Here is a 15,490-nt window from a genome sequence, read left to right as displayed (position 1 = left end):
GTTATAAATTGTTCATACATGTTTATGCAAAAAGTATCCATATAAAAATAAAATGGCCAAAAAATCAATTTGATATATCTGTTATATGAAATTATCTATGATAATGATAATAAATATGGTCCTTTTCACTAGTCCAACTAAACATCTTTAATTATAATATTAAAATTAAATTATTGCTAACCACCAATGGGTCCAATGAATCATCTATAGGAATTGAACTAAATCATGGATTCAATTGGATCATTAGGGTTAACTAAAATCTAATGGACAATTTGACCTGTTTATTAGTTTTTTAAGCTTAATTAGGGTATGGTTCACCACCCATTCGGAACAAATGGAAAGAGTGAATAAGGCTGATTTGGTTAAATTGGTCTTATTGTTGATTTGAGTTAATTGGAATGATCTAAGTTTGATGGCTAATGGGGAACATTTAATGGTCAATTAGGCTCGGTAGATACGCAGTTGACTTAGTAAGACCTAGTGGAAATGCTAGTTTTTCAGGTATTCTACTTTTTTTAAAGCTTTTTTTTTTAAAAAATTTAGATAAATTTTATAAAAGTTAAGATATCTCGATATCCAAACATTTGTTGCCGTGTAATTTTAGTATATTATTATTATAATTATTCCACACATATTGATATAATCATATAGTGTTCATATTACTCTAATTTCAATTTTTAGTTTTGCAGTATTATATATATATGCATATAATAAATCCTTCATCGTTGATATCCATATTCCATGCATAGTTTATTGTCTTTTATATTTTAATAAATAGTGTTTATTTACTAAGTTTGATGTCTAAAACTCACTTATTGATATTTTTGTATCATATGTTCCATTCAACCACTTGAAGGTCTTTTCCACAAGAGCAGACTTTCTAGCTTTAGATTTATTTTTTGGTTTTTTTTTATAAATTGCATCAACTATTGTTGTGTTTTCTTTCTGAAATTTGGATTGTTATTTTCATATTGTCATTTCAGCTTCGATTCAATAAACTTTGTAATTTTCTATTAATTACATCAATTGTTTGACTCTTATATATGAAATAAAATAAATTTTATTTTTCCTTACTTCTCTTAGCTATTTTGCTTGCATATATATATTTCTTCTCGGAATACAAAACATGATCAATTCATTTTATCACATCCTATATTATCGGGGCAAGCCGTTTTTGCAACTTTGATTGTTACATTTTAGATTATATAAACTTTTTAGTATGTTGGCAAACTTATAAAATTTGATAAAAATAATTATACTATATTGATAGCACTATTCAAATATCATTAATCTTATTTGTCATTATATTTTATTATTCATGTCATTATCCTATAAATTTTACTTATTTTGTGTATTTGCAAATTATTATACACTATTGTGTTCAGATGCAATTTTTTTTGTTCATTTAAGTACTTGTTTATTTATACTGATGTAGTATAAAATAATTATCTTAGAAAATATTGCTTGATTGACAATCACTTTATAAAATTTAATATGTATGAATTTATTGGGACGAAAGAGGGCGTGAATAAAATGTGTTTTTACACAAAAGTATAGGAGTATGAATTGCACATTTTCTTACAATTGGATATAACAATTTGACTAAATGAATTACATGATGCAATGGGATGTATAAGTGCATGAATATGCATGCAATTGTGTACAAAAATATAAGAGTACAAGGAGATATAAGAGTTTGATGATATATAAAAATTGCTTTTAAGATATAATGGTATGGCGATATATGTGAAGCATTTGGGAGGTATAAGAGACCGAAAAGAAAATTGATAGATAAATTTCTTACCACAAATCTCATATGTTTTTTACACTATATTTTATACTAATACTTTATAATTAATATAATTAATTATTTGATAAAAATGTATTTAGTATCATTGTGTTTTTGGGAAACTTTGTTCATTTCTAGCATGCTCTTTGTTCACATTGTGACAATATAAGTTAAAATGCATATTCATTTTTCTACTGTATATTACAAATTTAAAATGAGTTTTATATAACCTATTTAGTTGTTGATCCTCATTTCTGCCTAATTTGCATATATGTATTTGAAGAAAGGAAAATATAAATCACCAAGTTGATTAGACATAGAGATTGCATGTTATATAGTTACATTTTTTGTTATATAATAGTTGTATTTTTGTAATCATGATAAATTATGAGATGTCTACCATGATTGTTATATATAAATATTTATGAACATATAGTTTACAATATGATAAAAAGGATGTTAAGTATTTATGTTTTATAATATTTTGATGATATTAATGATTATATGTTTTATATGTATATGTAAGAAAATTGAATTTATTTCAAATAGATCTTAGGTAATGTTCGTTATGCATCTACCATGAAATTGCCCACTCTAACATGAGGGTCGTGTCATTTCAGGACTTGAAATTTTTTTAGTTTGATATTATACATACATGTTAAAAGATTATAATGGAATGTGAGTGATATATTTCTTATCTGTGTGGTAGATGAGAGTAAAATCCATATTACTGAGGATGCTCAACTGATGAGAAAATTTCTAAATATATTTTTCGAGTATCCAATGACTTTTTCTTGTAACAAAAGATGTATACTTTGATATTGATATGGTATTTGGTACATCTAGTATTACAAAGTGCTCTTAAAAGATAGTAACCAAATAACTATTTGAGTCGAAGATCTATAAAAGTTATTACATTTTATTAAGTACATCATATCTTCATGGGGTACTTATATCATTTGCAGAAAACAAAGATGACACTGTAAGTGTATTAGTTGTGCACAAATGAATAAGATAACTATAAAGTGTCTCCTCCCCAAGATAAATGTTTTTTTATAATTAACTTGAGAATGCATAATTAAATTAAAATATATATTTGAGATTTGAGTATCGTCAGAAGGTTCATTGAGATAGATACGACGAAGATAGTTTTCAGTACTTGTTATAGTTACTATGAGTTTAGAGACATTCTTTTTCATACGACTGATGCCTCTAGTTTTTGAGAATTTAATATGTTGAGGGCACATATTAATCATTTTATCATTATTTTTTTAATGTTATGAGATTAGTATCAAAAACTTTGAGACACTAGTAAATATGGTAATGTTATATTAGTGCTTTAAATAATTATACGAATCATTAGATAAAAATAATTTATAGTACCCGTTGTGAGCTGAGCATACGAGTCATGTTTTTTGATATGACTAATACCTCAATTTAATTTATGAACTTAATAAATTATGTGTCAATGACATATTTTAATAATTTTATCAAAATTTATTAATGAATGTCCATTTAATAATCATACCACTCATTTGAATTTAGTACTAAAAACTATGCGACAATACATAAAATAATATTTTTTAAAATGTAAGTCATAGCGAGCTTTAAGCAAAGCGGGATGTGGCAGCACTTTTTTTTTTCTTTTGCAAAAGATGCAAACAATAGTTTGTTAGTAAAAATTAACTTTATTATCAAATATTAATTATTTTTTTAGTATGCCAAATCATTATAAAAAAAATTAATAATTATTTGGAGTAGATTATAATTACTCTAATATCATTTACTAAAAAAATGGTGCATTTTTACTGGATTTTGAGCGTGGGCCAATTCTTGGAATTAAAGTATTGTTTTGATCAACATGTACTATGACTATTTTGGACGTCTGAGTTGGGCATTGCACTTGCTCTTGCACTCCTTTGTTGGATTTTCTTTTGTTTTTTGTCTCCTTTTAGATGCCCCTTCTCAAACAACACCTATTCCAAAAGAAGTTGAGTGAGAAGAAATGAATTAAATTAGGAAAAAATTAAAAACTACGAAAGGGTGAATAAGAAGTTGTCTTGTAAAGTGATCCGCATACCTTTTTTGGGCTTCGACACGAACAAAATTGTGGGTGTCGTAGCCTTCCCATCACTTGCCTCTTTCACTTTGATCCTTTGAGAGCCATCTCTTTCATGGTAAGCTGAGAAGGGGAGAAATGTGAGGGAAATGAATATAATATAAATAGATTTGGAAACAAATAGAAATTTGTTGGATGAACCCTATTTATAAAGGTTTTGGTGTCATGTTGCTTGCATCTGACATGGTTAGACTGCATAAGGCGACAGTTTGAATGCTTACATGTTATAAACAATCACATGAACTAATTAATGTGACATCGTGGTGCTTGACCTCAATGTTGTGACGTTAAGGCCATGCTTGGTCAAATCTGGTTCACATCTTTTATCTTGCATCTGAAAGGTGGGGTGATCAACATTAATCTAATTAATTAGGCACTGTGACACTTGGTCTCGACGCCGCAACACTTAGAACAGAGTTGGTCAAATGTGATCAACATATCTTACACCCAATTGAGGCTAACCATTAATATGATTGATGGAGCAATGCAGTGTCAAAGACAACACTGCGGCGTGAGTTTTATTTTCCCAAATTAAGCCGTCATATGTGGTACTGCACGTGGTCGTGCTAATGCATTTAAAGTCTGGGTGCGGAAGACAACACTGTGATGTCATTTGAAGAAGATTTAATGTCACAGTGTTGCGTTCTAGCACACGATGCCAACTCATTCTTACTTAGGGACCGAGGCACGTGTTGTGGGACTATAAAGGAGGTCCGTGTGCATGAAAAGAAGTATTGGCATCAATATGACCCACAAATGTCACTAGCATCTAAACGGAAGTGCATTGCATATGGTGTCTCCTAGTTGAAGTCTTACGAGAAAATTTATCCCATTCATAAGTTAGAGTTTCTAACCATTATATTTGTATTAAAATGCTTTAATATATTATTTGTTTGAAGTTAAATGGAGTATCTACATGGATCATTAAGACTATACGTATTTTCTCATTTAGAAGGAACATAATGTCACAAATTGGTTTCCTAAAGGAAAAAAAATGTGCAAGTAATAATAAAAGAATTAAAAATAATTATTTTTTTTCCATAAATAAGGATGCAACACTTAGAACTGAAAGAAAATTAGACAACCGAAGAAAACTAAAATGAAAATTTGAAAACAACTGGTCGACTCTTAAAGAAAATATAATAACTTAAATGAAACTGAATAATACCAAAAGTAAATCTGAACATGAAAAGTCTATTTCGATGGAAACGGTCCGGTAAATGTTTGCTTGAAAATTGTTATATAAAAATATCAACTAGCGAGATTGAAATTCAAACTCAGTAAATAACAAATATTTATTAAAACATTAACATCAAGGAAAATAAGGCATACAATATGACTAATAAAGAGAGACGATTTATTATATGTATAAAATAATTCACAAGGCTACCACATGCTTATGATCCTGAATATGAGTGACTTGAACACATGCACATTTATGTAGATATTTACATACTATAATATCATATATTTTTGCACAGATATGACTCATCAATCATTTACACTATTGATAATATATAATTTAAGTATATACACATAATTATATTTATATCTAGTAAGTTTACTAGGGCACCCTGAAATAAGAAAATGTAAACACCAGTCCTATGAAAATCAATTAATTTCTATGAAGAACACATCACTCCGGCTAGTCATAACAAAGTAATTTAATAACGACAGAATAATATTATAATTATATATATATATTTCATGCATCACAATTAAATCACGAGAATTAACTAACAACTATTCATTGTATTGTAAATAATTTTGAAAACTGAAACAATGAGATTTATCACATCAGACTATGAAAGAATTAATAAGTAATAAGATGATGAAATGCAAAAAATTAAATGCATGACTAAGTAACTAACAAGGTTAATTACACATTAAAATTATTATGTACAAAAAAAGAAATTGCTGCAATTATATGAATAAAGTTCCTAGGGGAAAGAATGACAAGCCTACAATTAGATATGAACCTAATGCAATTAGCAAGGACAACACTCATTACTATAAATGATATGTTTTTCTCTTAATAAAATCCAACTACTTACCTTGAGACAACAAACATGATTTGGTTCTTACACTTAAATTGAAATAGAGAATATGGTTGTTGTTGATCAATGATTATGATCTCAACCTTATATATTGGTTTAACTAAGGTAATGTGGTGGATGACACCTTGATTGGGAAGTTAAACAATGCATCATTTTATATGATTAAATTTAAAAAGGTTTCAATTCGAGAGATAAAGCGATTGGAACTCAATGTAAGATAATTTATGTGAATGCAAGAATTTTTTTACAGATAATTATTCATACTTTATTTTTTTATAAGAGATGGTTAAGGAGACACAAAAATTAGATGATGAGTGTACAAGTTAATTAATCATACTCAACTTGGAAGGAAAACTAAGTTATAATATTGTAAAAGACAACTTTAGTTTCATGCTTGTTATTTAAGAAGAGAGATGTTACACGAGGCTAAATAATTTGCTATACCAACTCGGAATACCACTTGGGAAGTTACATCCAAACTGGATCTACTCGGGGAATGACGACCATTAAGGAAATCAAGCCAAACCTCAGGAAAATTTCGCACGCTTTCTTAGTAGTCATTACGGAGTATGAAGATGCTTCACCCCAACTTAAGGGAAGCATAAAGACTATACTGACTCGGAATACCATTGGGGAAGTTACATCCGAACTGAGTCTAGTCGAGGAATGAAAATTATTGAGGAAATTACGCACCTCAGGAAAATATTATCCACTCCCCAACCTAAGGGAAGTTGAAAGACTATATCAACCCAGAATACCACTGGGGAAGTTACATCCGTACTAAATCTAGTTAAAGAATGACAACTGTTGAGGAAATTACACCAAACCTCAGGAAAAATATTGCCCTCTTTCTTAGAAGTCATCACGGAGTATGAAGAGACTTCGCCCATAACATAAGGGAAGATGAAAGACTATACCGACTTGGAATATCATCAGGAAGTTACAATCGAACTTGATCTAGTCGAGAAATGACAACTGCTAAGGAAATTACGACAAACCTCAAGAAAATATTGTCCGCTTTTTTATGGGCATTACAGAGTATGAAGAGACTTCTCCCCCAGTCTAAGGGAAGTAGAAAGACTATACCAACTCGGAATACCATTGAGGAAGTTACATCTGGATTTAGTTAAGGAAGTTACACTAAACCTCAAGAAAATATCTTTGTCACATGTTGACCTCACTTTTGATGAGGTCTAGTCTTCTTCTCTTAGGAGCCTAGGAACTAGCCACTAAACTTTCCTGTTGAATATCCTAGAGTGATGTAACTCACCTCTCTTAGAAGTTTAAAACCACTTCTTTGCTCTCTTTGGAGTTTCACATGTATGATTTTAACTTCTAGTACTTAAAATGTTGGAACCAACACGAGGAAGCTCAAAAAGAGTTCCTATAGGACTTACAAGCCTTAAGATAGCCTTGGATTTAACCTAGTTACCCTTTGAGTTTAAGTTTGATAGATTCAATAATGTCATTCGAGTTTAAGGGCATATTTTGGTTAATATGATTCTATTTAAAAAAGTACATTATCCATATAAATAATTACATAAGGCACCATAATTTCACAAAAGACACGTAGAGTTAAAATAAATTCACAAAAGACACCATAATTTTTATGTGAAAAAATGCAATAGTTATAGGTTTTGGCATTGATAAAATAATTTATATCTAAATAAACAGAGGTATTTACATACATACGACATAATTCATATTAAAAATTTAAGAATATTGTTATTTAAATACTTCACGTATAGAGACATTAAATAGACTATATATCAAAGATATGTCCACATCAAAGCAAAATATTTCATTTTATTTTTTGTTCAACATCAAGGCTTTCATATATTTACATGCCTAACATCTAAATTTTGATATTTAAGTTTATGACACACAAATCTTTAGCATCTTTCCATGCATGTTTATAAAGATTAGTGTTATAAATGTAAATATCAAACTTTAGGTGTTAGATATATAAATACAAATGATGAGTGCGGTATGTATGTAAATTTCTCAAATAAACAATGAAAATTTTATTATTCCTATAAAACTGAGAAAAAAAAAATGAATATAGAGCATTATCAAGGTCTCCTATAGTTGTTTTAGAGAACAGTGTAGGAGTAGTTATGGATGACAAAGATGGTCAAAAGATGAATGAAGGTAAGTAGATGTTTATGTGACAAACCTTGAAGTATATGCCATTCATTAGGCATTTAAGTGGCATGATAACATCAATATTAAGCGGTTTAGACTGGTTGATTCCTCATATTGATATAACACAAATTTTTGTTTTAAACACGTAAGTTTTAGAGATCAATTTGCCCATCAATCTGGAAAAAATATTACATCAGTACTACGCACGTAGAGGAACGTGCGTACCCAATGAAATCACGCCACGATATCCCGCGCGACGCGGAAAAAAAACGGCGCAGTAACACGGGGAATATTCCTCCCCGTGTTATTCATGTGTTATTGTGTGTTATTGTGTGTTATTCATGTGTTATTGTTTCCTGGGAATATTCCTGGTGTTATAATAACACAATAACACATGAATAACACATGAATAACACACAATAACACATGAATAACGCACAATAACACATGAATAACACATGAGAGAATATTCCCCGTGTTACTGCGCCGTTTTTTTTGCTCTACCGCACGAGATGTCGTGGCGTGTTTTGATTGGCTACGCACGTTATTTTTATGTGCGTAGTACTGATGTAATATTTTGTGACATAATATTTTCAAATTTATTTCAAATATTTGATTCAAGCTCAATTACACTTTCATCAAAGTACTTTTAATGTCTCTAGATTCACGTTTTAAAAATGTTGGTTTCAACTATAAATCTGTTGAAATACAAGTTAGCTAGTTTTTATATTATTTTTTTTCTTATAAAAGAATTTTTGCTCGTATTAAATATTTTTATAATTTGAATAAATAATTTTAAAATTTTTAATATATTATTTTGAGAAAATATGAGCTAAAAAAAAAAATCAAACTCAATATCACAAAAAAATATTACATCAGTACTACACATGTAGAAATAACATGCATAACCAATAAAATCACGCCATGACACCCCGCGCGACATGAATAAAAAACGGTGCAGTAACACGAAGAATATTTCCCCCTGTGTTATTCATGTGTTATTGCGTGTTATTCACGTGTTATTGTGTGTTATTCATGTGTTATTGATGTGTTATTGTGTTATTATAACACCAAGAATATTCTCAGGACACAATAACACATGAATAACAAAAGAATATTCCTGACAAAGAAAAAAGCGTCGCAGTAACATGAGAAATATTCCCCCCGTGTTGTTCATGTGTTATTGTGTGTTATTCATGTGTTATTGATCTGTTATTGTGTTATTATAACACCAGAAATATTCCATAACACAATAACACATGAATAACACACAATAACACATGAATACCACATGGGGGAATATTCCCCATATTACTGCGTCTTTTTTTTTTCTCTGTCGTGCAAGGAGTCTTGGCATGTGATGTTTTTTCATCACAAAAATGAGAAATTAATTACACCCTGAGCTATTTTTTATATATTTTAGCACACATACTCTCCTTGAAAACCAAGACCTTTGTGAGATAGAACCAGAGTGAGTGGCGTGCGGACGGAGGAAAGGTTTCGGGACCCAGAAGCTCTGCAGCGCGCGCATTCCTTATGCAATACACGCAGCCTGCTTTCTATTTCTTGATCATCGTACCCATCGTAGTCACGAGTCGGATTTCTGGCGTATGGAGGAATGCGTCTCGAAGCGTCCCACCCAGTGGCAAGCGAGAAATTGATCAACCAAAGATAGATTTCTGATTCTTCTTTCTTCCACCTTTACCGAGGTAATGGCTGCGGTTTCCATTCTTGATTGATTCCGGCATTTCAAATTTTTTTATTTCCTGCTTTTGACCGAGTTATTTTGTTGGCATATTTAATTTGTTCCTTTGCTATAGTTGCTGCAGTCTTGCTATCAAATGGTCTTTGGAAGTTAGGTTTTTAAACAATTTTATATTTTCTTTGTATTAGATAAAACCCGTTATTTGTTTTGACCTTCATCATTGTATTTATCTTAGGATTGAAGAGGCAGTGGTGGTAATGCATGACATGGTTAACTTATGATATGGGTCTGAAAAGTATATTGGTGAATTTCTAGAACGAGTTGTTACAATAGATGAGTGTGATTTATCTTGATTCCTCGGACATATTATGGGGAAAAAAAGTGTATTTTATTATACTTATTTACTGGAAATTAAATAGAAAGGAAATATATCCATGGACAATAGGTAATTCTATAGTTTATAGAATGCTGTAAAAGTTAATAATAGAAATGAAGTAGGATATTGTGATTGCTATTAGTGTATATAGTCCTTAGGTTATATTAGATGTTAGTTTGAAATATCAATTTTGGGAAAAGATGATCATTGATGAGCTATTAAAACTTATACACGAGGAAGAGTATAATTGTGAAGGGTTTGGGGCTGATTTAAATAGCGAACATAACATAAATAGCCTGTTATCTTAGGAGAATGGGGTACTATAGAATCCAAATTCATATTCTATCGATTTTGCATGATTAACTACAAGACAAAGATAGAAGATTTTCTAGCATGAGTCATGTCTGCGTAGAATGGACAAAAAACTGCATATTGATGTTCTATATGTAATTTAGGATAAATTTAAGAGGGAAATTTGAATTCAGCTGCTATGGCCTATGTTTTAATTAACATAGCTAAATAGGAAGCATATCCATCCAAGGTAAATACATGCTAAGAAGTTTTGAAGAGTTCAATACTTGGTAGGGCATTTAACTATTCCAATACGGTATATTTTTTAAAGGCTGGCAGACAGGACCAGAAGGAAACTTAGGCAGGTTAATAGATTTTTTAATTAATTAAAGATTGAGTTTGGCAAGTCCCAACAACTATAATGCTTAGCTAAAAACATTTGGTCAAATATATTTTGAATGATATCAAATTATGTTAGGATGGACACACAAACTATTCAATTTAAATTTGATCTTTGTGTCGTAATGTGAATCTGCAACATGAACTTTGAAGTAGTGTACCGTCTCAAAGTAAGAAGACATATGAAGTCCATATTGAGTGACATCAACTTATGAAACTTTAAGGTGTGTTTTCTTTTTATTTATTTTAAGAAAATTGTTATCTTGTAAAACCTAACGTGCTTTCATGAAATGCCTAAAAGGATAAAGGGATGAAATACCCATACATATTTCACCATTTCAATTGCCATGCTTGTGCGATAATAATCTTGATGTAGTAATATGTGAACTTCGTTTCTTCCTACTTCTTTGAAACTTGCATATTACATTTCATTTTAAAAGCAACAAAACAATGAAAGTGGACACTACTTGTTCATCTCTTGTCACTTTAGCATGCAATAGTAAACTTCAGCAAATAGCCTGGGGGTTGATGATAATAAGATAATTTAAAAACTTGTGAGACAACCCAAGGCATGCATGGTCCTTCTTCTCCTCTTTATATATAACATGTTGGTAATAATTATTATTCCAACTACACATGAAGTGTATTTTCTCATCAAAGTCAACTGGGTTTACAACGATGTAGTTTGTGATAGGATTGGCTATGAGAGGGCTTATGTTTAATATAGAGTATGAGATAGAAATGCAATAGTAGAAGCTTTAATTGATTTCATAGAAGCGTAAGATGTCTAATAAGCGAACACATTCTCTATGAAGCATGAAAAATTAATTACTTGTAAAGCAGAGCCATAAAATCATTAATAGGTTTATTTTTTACTTTTAAATATTTTTTTTAATATAATAAGGTACTTCTATGAGAAAGTTTATTTTTTTAACATTAAATTGTAGTTATAGATGTATATCTTCGGTGTATAAAGAAATTTATCAAAAGATATAATCCTCCAAGGATAAGCTTGTGGAACTTGTTAATCTTTCAAGGTACGTTGCCCAGAGAGGTGAATTGAAATTCTATGATTGGTGAATTGATGTGGTGTGCGATGACTATTCGTGGAGTAAGGAGGCCCACAAAAGTTATTTAAAAAAAGTAAATGTATTTTTAAAGGTGGCAAAATATGAAGACAATTGATGCTTGTAATCTAGAGAGGTAGACCAAGTTAATATGGAATGAGGTTGTGCTTGTTTAGAATAGTTCTATTACTCCATTAGCATCATTAGCCTTAACCTTATAAGACAAGAAAAAAACAAGTTTAATCACCAAAGTATAGTAGCATTAGTTCTATTATACCATTAGCATGTTGATACCAAAACTAATTCAAACCAGTGGGACGGAAGCAAATCTTATCAATCAACTGAATTAGGGTTGCAAAAACGACACAAACTTAAAAGTAAATACGACAAAAGTGAAGATTCAATGGCGGTGGTGGTGTCAGCGAGCTGATTGGGGAGTAATAGTGGTAAGGGTGGCAATGTGGAGTAGGCATGGGAAAGTAATGGATGGGTGGCCAATGGCTAGGATTGTGAGGGAAAAGAGGGCAGGATGGTGGGACGCAGAAGGAGGAGGAGGTGGCAGGTTGGCGGTTGAGGGAGTAGGGGAACTGGGAAGGTAGGTCGACGGCTAGGGAAGAGGTGGACAACAGGTTGGGGACGTTTTGGTGGGCTGTGAAGGCTGGAGCAGAAGGGGAGGTGCTGCTGGAAGTTAGGGAAGAAGGGAAGGAAGGAGGGAAGGAATAAGAGAGGATAAAACACTACTTCGGAGCAGGATACATTCGAAGAACCACCCGATCGCCGGATACAGGTCTAGCAGGGGAAAGAGAAGACTCACATAAAACATAATCCTAATTCTAGAAAACAATATATACATAGATTCCAAACATGAAAAATAGAAAATGAAAGGTAGGGGAATGACTGACGACATTGCAACCCTTCCTAATTATCGCTCGGTTCCCTGGGAACTTGGATCGGTTCTGCCGATCTGTTTGCAATTTGGTTCAGCCGGCTAACCTCCTCAGCTCTGCGTCAGACTCTTGCGGTTGGGGGAGTTTCGATCTCATTTGTCGAAGCTTCAGGTTCCTCTCCTACTATCTTAGAAGCACTGAAGTCCCACCTGCGACTGCACTGCCCTCCAAGGCGTCTGAGGGCCTTCCCTAACTTACAAACAAATGTTCACATCGGTCCAATCTTATGGGAGTCTCCTACTGAACTGAACTGAGTCTTAATCCATGATCGATTTAACTAGATATGAGGTGGGGGTAACCAAAATCTTCCCACATGGTGGTGGCGCTGGTGGTACAATGTCGACCGTGATATCCTAAATTACCTTCTTTCGTGCCTGTCCCTGGCGTCTCAGTCCTATCATTCTCTGTCGCCACCAAAATTTGTCACATTGAGGTTGCTCTACTGGCAGGGGCTCTTGTGAAATCGAGCTCTGCCTAAGGAGGTAGGATAATGCGCTTCCTATTCTTGGTGAAGGAATACATGTTTCTGAATCCTTCGTGCTGATTCCTCCGATCAAACTGCCATGACCTTCCCAATAAATGGCAACAAACATCCATAGAAAGCACGTCGCACCACATTTGGTCTTGCAACTAACCCCCAATCGAAAACTCTACTAAGCATCTTTGGCCGATGCTGACCCGATTTTTTTCTTTAGCCACGTCAGTGAATATGGTTGAGAACGCTTCTGAGTCATGGGACCCAATTTATCAACCATTTGTGCAGACACTACGTTCTTACTGCTCTTTCCATCGATGATGAAGCTGCATACCTTCTTGCTCATGATGCATCAGGTGTAGAATATATTGCGACAAAGCCATTGCCAATCCATTGTTTCAATATTGGTCTGTAAGACTCGTTGAACTACAAGCGCTTTGCCTTCATCAAGTGGAAAATGATATTCTTTATCCTGGTCCTTAGCAATCTCTTTGTTACGAACTTCCTTCACAACACTTTTATTTGTAAGGGTGACTACTCGGCTTGTGGGGCAGTTGGAGGCTATGTGGCTGTAGTCGTGACATCTGAAACACTTCCTTGCTGGTATTTTATTCGAGGAGCTACATTTCTTTTTATTTCTTCTCACTTTGATCCAACTTGCCACTTCTTTGTTTGGGCTTGCTAGTTCCTCCTGAGGTACCTTTGTTGGTCGTGGAGCTGTAGGTGCCTGAATCCTTGGCTGAAGGCTGTTGTTGGAAGGACGATTGCTGCCTACTTTATTCCTGTTGTCTTTCCACTTTCAAGGCTAGAATATGAATATCTTTCAGTGATGAATAAAACTGCAGTTGCACCACATAACTAATGACTTGCTTTAGGCTCCTCATATAACGGGCTATGATATGTTTCTCTGGTTCAACCAAATCACACCCCATCTGCAACTGATCAAACTGCTCCGTGAACTCTATTGACAGATTGCTTTATTGCAGGTGCCGGAGCCTCATAAACATATCCTGGTGGTAATGTTGTGGGAGGTATTTCCTCTGCATCGTTTTTGTCATTTTCTCCCACCGATAATCTTATCGCTGCCTTTTTTTTTCATATGTCTTTGTAAGTTCTTCCTACGCAAAGAGGTACTTGTCTTCAACTTGATAGCAACTAATTTGACCCTCTTTTCATCTGACACATCCTCATACTCGAACATTTGTTTAATAGATCGCAACCAATCAATAAATTTTTCTGGATCTATATCTCAATCAAACTCTGACAGATACACTTTGATGCTGAAGTCTCTGTGCCCTCCAAATGATATATCTTCTATGAAATTTTCTCTATGGAAGGGATTCATATACCCCTCTTTAAACTTCTTATGATACTGGAATCCGAAACATCGTGCCTGGCTTCTTCATCATTGAAGTTCTCCTTAAGGGGTTCGGATCTTCCTATCTTTATCCCCTTCGGCTCTCTAGATCACGGTCGAGGGTATTTTTCCCCTGGGTTAACTCATCAATCTTCGCAAGCCTCTGTTGAAGGCGACAAAGCTCTCACTGTATCTCTTCCAGGTAGGCTCAAACATATATCTTCTTGGTACATGATTAGGGTTTGGGATTTGTGGAAGTGGAAATGACATTTGGTCGTATGAAAGAATTTTTTTTTGGTTTATGGGGGATGCTAGAAAACCCTAGGGTAAGATTAGGGTTAGACTAGCTCTGATATCAAATGATACCATAATTAATTCAAACCAGTGGGACAAATGCAAATCTTATTAAGTAACTTAATTAGAGTTACAGAAACGACACAAACTGAAAATGAAATACAACAACACCAATCTCTGGATAGAGCCGGAAGCGAAGATCCGATGGCGGTGGTGTCAGCGAGTTGATTGGGGAGTAGTAGTGGTAAGGGGGGAATGTGGAGTAGGCGTGGGAAAGTAATGAGTGGATGGTCGATAGCTAGGATTTTTTTTTTTGGGGGCCAACTGGACGTGGAAGGAGGAGGTGTTAGGTTGGTGCCTTAGGGAGCAGGGGAACTGGGAAGGTAGGCCGACGGCTAGGGAAGAGGCAGATAGCTGGTTGGGGAAGGTTCGGTGGTCTGTGAAGCCGGGAGGAGGGCGTGGGGGGGCG

General features: G+C 33.3%; 1 protein-coding gene across 2 annotated transcripts in view; it reads left to right on the top strand.

The window, feature by feature from the left end:
• The first annotated feature begins 9,585 nt into the window (after positions 1-9,585).
• The window catches only part of LOC110023769, a 108,396-nt gene continuing 102,491 nt past the window's right edge, over positions 9,586-15,490 (top strand). For both annotated transcript variants that reach the window (XM_020723337.1, XM_020723338.1), the window contains exon 1: positions 9,586-9,819. The gene's annotated coding sequence lies outside the window, so the exon portion shown is untranslated. The remainder of the gene's footprint in view (positions 9,820-15,490) is intronic.

Source organism: Phalaenopsis equestris, unplaced genomic scaffold, assembly GCF_001263595.1.
Source record: "Phalaenopsis equestris unplaced genomic scaffold, ASM126359v1 Scaffold000229, whole genome shotgun sequence".
In the NCBI taxonomy this organism is placed as follows: domain Eukaryota; kingdom Viridiplantae; phylum Streptophyta; class Magnoliopsida; order Asparagales; family Orchidaceae; genus Phalaenopsis; species Phalaenopsis equestris.
Note: the sequence above shows the minus strand (reverse complement) of the source record. Positions and strands in the feature narration are given on the sequence as shown.